The following is a 7551-nucleotide window of genomic DNA, read 5'->3' as shown; positions in this document are numbered from 1 at the left end:
CAGGAACGTGTTGTTTTATGGACTTAAACGTGTTCAATCACACCTTCGGAGCAACACGTTTTGGGCAGCAGCAAGATTGCACCACTCTTGAGAATTGCATCATTCAGTTGGCTTGGTCTCCCGACTAATTAAAATATAGATGGTGGTTAATCCATCTAAAATATAGATGGTGGTTAAGTTAGCTAGCAAGAAACACACCTTGGGCACCTTGTGGCCTGAATCGGTGTTGGAAATGCCACGAAAGAATTAGTGCAGCCATCCTGAACCTGATGCCCTCCAGAAGTCTTGGACTACAAGCTCCCAGGACAGAGCCAGGCAGAGAGGCCTGGAGGGGTGGATTTGGCACCAGGGCCTGAGCTCTCACTACCCATGTTTTAAGCAATTGCAAATCAGAAATCAAAGCCTGTCTGTGATAAGTGCTAATCTCAGTATGCTTTTTTGTTTTGTTTGTTTTACAGGACTGCAATGATACGTTTCTCATAAGGCCCACCAAATAAGAGTTTGGTAAAATGCCTTTGGCCTGCTAAGCATCTATAGTGTTCACCTCATTCTCCCTGATGGCAGGGTCGCCCCTGCTTGGTACCTACCTGGTCCACCTGCATGGTAGGACATGCCCTGCTTCTCAGTTTGTCAACCAAGAGTGGCATGTCTTTCCTGGCGCCAATACCTCGTTTGTTGTTCAGAGAGGGGCAGGGAAAATCCAACATACAGTACACTTTGAAATCCAACCGCCTAATCAAAGGTCAGTCCTGGAATGCCGTTGGAAAGATGTGTTCTTTTCCTTATCGCAAGCTGCTTGTTTATAAATACAAGAGTTCAAGGCAATGCAGTCCTGAGAACTACAAGCTATCTTAACACACCTGCCCTTACAAGGAATTGAATTAGTTTTGATGCCCTCCTTCTTATTGTTTTAATAAAGGCAGGTGGCACTCATAGCAGTAAATCAGATGAACATCACAGGGCCACCTTCCTTCTTAACTAGGAGATGTGCTGAAGTTAATTTACTAACATTGCCGAAAGAGCTGGCACATGCATCCCTCACTATTATGCAACAGCTTGATAAGAGTTATTGATTAACTGTAGAAGGTAGAGTCAGGTGCTTCTTATTAATGCTATTTTTTGCTAGTGACATGAGATGATTTCATGGCTTGGCATGCTTTCACGGTAAGGAATGAACTCTTACCTATTTCCTTCAATAGCCAGGGTCAGCCAGTCAGTGGAATGGAACTTTTGGTTAGAACAGCCTTCGTGAATGTTCAGTTAGAGTAGCCTTTGCCAACCTGGGGCCCTCCAAATATTTGGGACTACAATTCCTATCAGCACCAGCCAGCATGACTGCTTGGAGGTATAGCACAAAAACATCTGGAGATGGTACCAAGTTTCTGAAAACTGAATGTGGGCACATCAGATACAAATAAATAAATAAATTACTATCCACCCTCCTTTTAAGAACAGGAGACCATGGTGGATCAGGCTAAAGGCCTGCCTAGCCCCGCACTCTGTTTTCACAGTGGGCAACATTATTCTCTCCATTTAGAATTCCCAGGATCCCTACCTCTGCCAGTGGAGCTAGAACATTATTCTCCACGGTTTTGCTTAATCCTCTTTCAAAGCCAATCATGTCGGTGGCTGTCACTACCTCTTGTGGGAGCAAATTGCAGTTTAATTCTGTGCTGTGCCTAGTTTTACTTTTGAATTCTGCTGGTTTGCTTGCTTGCTTGCTTGCTACATTTCAATGCCACCCACTGACTGAGGTCTCATCCACACTTCTGCATGTCCTGTGTCTAGGAACAGTGGCGTAGCGTGGGGGGTGCAGGGGGGGCCGGCCGCACCGGGCACAACATCTGGGGTTAGGGCAAATCCATGGGTTAGGGGGCGCAAATCCACAGGTTAGGGGGCACAAATCCACGGGTTAGGGGGCGCAAATTACTTTCCTTGCCCCGGGTGCTGACAACCCACGCTACGCCGCTGTCTAGGAAGCACAGGTCCAAGAAGAAGAAGAAGAAGAGTTTGGATTTGATATCCCGCTTTATCACTACCCGAAGGAGTCTCAAAGTGGCTAACATTCTCCTTTCCCTTCCTCCCCCACAACAAACACTCTGTGAGGTGAGTGAGGCTGAGAGACTTCAGAGAAGTGTGACTAGCCCAAGGTCACCCAGCAGCTGCATGTGGAGGAGTGGAGACTTGAACCCGGTTCCCCAGATTACAAGACTATCGCTCTTAACCACTACACCACACTGGCTCCCCCCAAGCAGTTTCCACTTGACCCACACTTTCTAGGCACTAATCCAAGCCATTTTCCCAGTGCCCTGCTCCTTTTCCAGTGAAAACCCATTCTTTAGTGCTAAATTGGAGCAAATGTTAACCTGGAGAAAACTTGGTTCCGCCCATCCTACCCGAGGAAAACCATGGTAGGAATTGTGGGTACAAAACAGAATCAGAAAAACATTAACATCTTATAAACCAGCCATAGACAAAAAGCACAAAATTATGACAATCTAAAGGTCAGTGTAAACACAAGCAGTGTAAAACCAGAAAAGGGAAAAGAAAAGAAGTTGCTGTGATAACTGAAAAAACCATTTAAAAATCAGTTTTAGCTATAATAAATTGACACCTAACAAATGACTTTTGTATATCCTGAGCTATTCATTAATCAACATCTTCAGGCATATTTACGAATTTTTTTAAAGTTGCAATTGCTTTCCTTATCTTCTCTTTGAGTGTCTAATCTACTAATAAACTTACATATAATCACCACCATTTATATTTCCTGCCTTCTGCTAAGACAAATTTACAAATCGTATAGTCATGATCCAAGAGTTCCTGATTTCACATACCTAAATTATCTTTGTTGACACAAAAATATAATCTTTCCTTGAATATGATCTGTAGATCTGCAAATAACATATATCATCCATTGCAGCTAGATAGGGCTGAATCATTTAATCACTCCTGACACAGTGACTCAGCAGAATGCTGTGACTGAATGAGCTACTTCTCTGCACTTGTTGCTTTCCAACCTAGGTGGTTTAGGAAGTAGCGTGCTCAGAACAGGATGCTAAAACTAGGTTGTTAAAAGAGCGGAAGCAGAGAGAATGACAGCAAGGCTATTCCCATCTCTCTTCCAGTGATGCAGCAGTAAATTTTGGAGTGTGGAATCTCATTGCCAGAGCCGCCAGAGCCAGGGCCCCAAGGACAATCCAAAAACACGCACAGTGTCACTAAATTCAGTGGTGCTTATTTCTGACTGTATGGGTTCAGCTTGTCAAAACACATGGAGCATCAATAAAACATATTTAGTCAGCTAAAATGCACTTCAGATTTGAATTACACATGCCCAGAGGTGTTAGCCTATAAACTGCTAGCATGAAGTGGCAACCTCATCAAAGAAAAGGAAAGACGTACCCAGCTTCTGTTTCATTATTTATTTTCTTCATTCTCTGACTTTCTCTATGCTGAATTGTACAAACAATGGTAAAGCATGAAAACTTTGTTATCCCCTTAATTGCATGCCAGGAGAAAGAGTTACCCTAGGACTCAGCTAGATTGGTAGAGAATAAATGTTTTATGGAAGTGAGAGCTGGACCATAAAGAAGGCTGATCGCCGAAGAATTGATGCTTTTGAATTATGGTGCTGGAGGAGACTCTTGAGAGTCCCATGGACTGCAAGAAGATCCAACCTATCCATTCTTAAGGAAATCAGCTCTGAGTGCTCACTAGAAGGATAGATCGTGAAGCTGAGGCTCCAGTACTTTGGCTACCTCATGAAAAGAGAAGACTCCCTGGAAAAGACGTTGGGAAAGATGGAGGGCACAAGGAGAAGGGGACAAGAGTGGCCGAGATGGTTGGACAGTGTTCTCGAAGCTACCAGCATGAGTTTGACCAAACTGCGGGAGGCCGTGGAAGACAGGAGTGCCTGGCGTGCTCTTGTCCATGGAGTCACGAAGAGTCGGACATGACTAAACGACTAAACAACAACAACAAAATGTGTTGTATATGCAATATAACACTGTGACACCAGATGGCACTGTGGAGTCCAATCTTTCTCTACCAGATTTCCCTGTATGAGTTTACAAGGTGTTTCACTGAATTGCTTCTTTGATCCAGTCCTAGTGCTCTAAGAGTTGACAATCATCAAACTTGCTATGGAAAAAATCCTGGAACTGTGTCCTCCTTAGCCCAATTCCTGATCCACTGTCCTGTCCCATCCTTGGACACACTCATAGAAGAGATGCTGTGCTCTTACCCCTAAATGAGGTTTCAGTATCATGCAGAAGACATCACGTGAAAGGGATCTGCATCCCTCCTTTTCTGAGCATGCATCAAGGCCCCTTTGCCTTCTCCGGTTTGCTTTGCCTGACGCTTGCTGCATTTTTCAGAGATGGTGGCATCATGCCAGCCATGATCTTATCTGCAACTCTCATCCTGAGATATGACTTATGACTGCTGCAAGGTCACTTTGAGAAAACACGGACATGGATACAATCTCCTTGACTGCTATTAACCCTGGCTAGTCTGGGCATCGTGGAACAAAGGTTTTCTTGCCTCCGTGCATAAACTAGCTCAACAGCCCCAGACTGTGAATAGCCCTCAATTTAAACCCTTAATACTGAAGTATTCTTGACTGTGTACTAAAGGAGACTGATGCACTTGCTGCCTTTTTAAATTCTTTCTGTCCATAAGAAGAGCCCTGCTGGATCAGACCAAAGGCCCATCTCATTCAGCACCCTGTTCTCACAGAGGCCAACCAGATCCGACACCACTCTCTCTACTTGCCATTTGCAGCAACCAGAATTCAGATGCGACCTGCTCCCAGCAGTGGAGGCAGAACATAGCCATTGTCCTTGCTGCCATTGATAGCCTGAATTTTTAAGTGGCCGTCGCTACTTCCTGTGGAAGCAAACCCCAGAGTTTAACTAAGAAGTCCTTTCCGCCATCTGTCCTGAATTTTCCAACATTCAGTTTCATTGGATAACTCTGCAGGCTAGTGTTAGGAGAGAAGAGAGAATGTCTACTTGTGTCTCTCTTTCTCTCCCTGCTCAAATCCTCCACCCCTAACTCTTTTTTCCTGTGGTGCATTTGGCTGGATCCCTGGTTCCCCGTCCCAAACAAAGAGCTAGAATAATAATAATAATAATAATAATAATATATATATATATATATATATATATATATATATATATATATATGCTTTCGTAGATTTTCACGGGTACAGGAATGCAGGTTTTGGTGTCCTCGGGTGTCTTCCCGTGTAAAAGTTGGGGTGTCTAGGCGACGTTTCGACGAGGTCTCACTCGTCATCTTCAGGCTGGTGCTTTCGGCTTCTTGTTACTGGAACAGAGCAGGATCTCAGTGTTTGAGTTCCTATAAATACTGTTGAAGGTGTGGTGTATAGCCTCCAATGTTCTGGGCAGAGAGGAGGTTCCCAGGCTAGTGTGCCTTTTCTTCTTTTGTTCCTTAATTACTTGAGGGATATCTTGAGTGATTTCTTGAGAGATATCCTGAATCCCACTTAGGTGGGTCATTAGGTGTGGATTAGTTGCTCAAGCCTTTGTGTCTTGAACTCTTGAACTTTGTGAAGAGTTTTTCTGAGAAGATGGCTGTACTGCATTTGGTTGTGCTCTGGCTTGGCTTCGTGTATAGGGGCGAGCTGTGGTTTTGTGGCCTGTGCCAGCCAGATCTGTGTAGGGGTTGCGGGGGGGTGCAGCATCCGGAGGTGCCACCATGGTTTGGCTACTGGATGGTGTCTGTAATTTATCTGTGGAGAGGGTCTGGGTTTGGGTCTGGTGTGGTTGATTGGTGATGGCGTTCTGTGTGCCTCTGGATCTGGTGTCAGATTTTGTGGGGAGGGCTAATTTCCAGATGTCTGGCAAGCGGGATGTGTCGTCACGCTTGTTCATGTTGTGAGGGTGTTTCTCTATCTCGATGGCTTCCATGATTATTCTCTTGTGGTGATGTTCCATGTTAAAGAGCAATTTGGAATCTGCAAAATTAATTTCGTGTCCTGTTTCTTTCATGTGTTGGAAAAGAGAGGAAGTTTTTTCTTCTTTTTTGACGGCATTCTTGTGTTCTGCGATACGTGCATTTATTCGTCTGTTTGTTTGTCCAATGTACGTGGCTGGGCAGACTTTGCAGGGTATTTCATAGACCCCTTGGTTTTCCAACTGGATTTTATCCTTGGGGTTTCTGAGGATATTGGCTATTTTTTGGTTGGTGCAAAAGGCTGTTTTGATATTGTGTTTATGGAGGATTTTGCTAATTTTATCTGTAGTGCCCTTGATATAAGGAAGGAGGGCCATGCCATTGTTTTCTTCTGTGTCTTGGTTTTTGGGGGGTGTTTCTTTTTGGATTAGCTTCGTAACCCTGTTTTGCTGGTATCCATTGGCAATTAACACATTTGAGAGATTCTGTAACTCAGTTGTCAAGTGGTCTTCGTCAGCCAGGCGTTTGGTTCTGGAGATGAGAGTCTTGGCTACGGAGTTTATTTGTGCAGGGTGGTGGTGTGATTGTGCATGTAAGTAGCGGTTGGTGTGTGTTTTTTTCCGGTAGATAGTGTGTCCTAGGGAGCCATCAGGTTTTTTGTAGATTAGGACGTCAAGGAAGGGAAGTTGGTTGTTGGCTTCTATTTCCATAGTGAATTGTATTTTGGGGTGTAGGCTGTTGAGATGTGTGAGGAAGCTATCCAGTTTTTCCTTCCCGTGTGGCCAAATTACAAAGGTGTCGTCAACATATCTGAGCCAAAGTTTGGGTTTGTGTTCTGACTTGTCTAAAGCATTGGTTTCAAAGTGTTCCATGTACAGGTTAGCGATGACCGGTGAGAGGGGTGATCCCATAGGTGCTCCTTCTATCTGTTTGTATCTTTGTCCATTGTGGATGAAGTACGTGTTGGTTAGGCAGTGGTTGGTCAGGTCCAAGATGTATTCGGGGGGATTGTATTTGTTTTGAATGGCTGTCAAGGCTTCATTAATGGGCACTTGTGTGAAGAGAGATACAACATCGAAGCTCACAAGTAGGTCATTGGGTTGTAGGTTTTGCTTCTTTATTGTTTCTATGAACTGGAAGGAGTTTGGAACGTGTGAAGAGATGGATTCTGCATAGGGCTGAAGTTGCTTGGCGAGAAATTTAGCGAGATTTTGTAGAGGTGAGCCTATGGAGCTGACTATTGGTCTGAGTGGTGTTCCTTCTTTGTGTATCTTGGGGAGGCCGTAGAGTTTGGGGCATCTGGATGATTTTTCTCTGGGGATGATTCTTAGCTGGATTTCTTCACTGATAGGAGAGGCTTTTATTTTGGATTTGGTGGTTTTTTCCAGATAGGTGGTGGGATCTGTTTTTATAGGTTGGTAGGTAGGGTCTTGGAGTAGATTTGATAGTTTTGCTTGGTAGTCCGATGTGTTCATCACAACAGTGGCATTACCTTTGTCTGCTGGGAGAATGATTATGTTGTTGTCTTTCCTCAGGTTGGTGAGTGCTTTCTGTTCTTCTTTGTGTAAATTGCTTCTGGGTGGTTTGCTGGAGCAGAGGATGTTGGTGACTTCAAGTCTGATTTTATTG

This window comes from Podarcis muralis, chromosome 7 (genome assembly GCF_964188315.1).
Source record: "Podarcis muralis chromosome 7, rPodMur119.hap1.1, whole genome shotgun sequence".
NCBI lineage: Eukaryota > Metazoa > Chordata > Lepidosauria > Squamata > Lacertidae > Podarcis > Podarcis muralis.
This window is presented reverse-complemented; position numbering follows the sequence as displayed.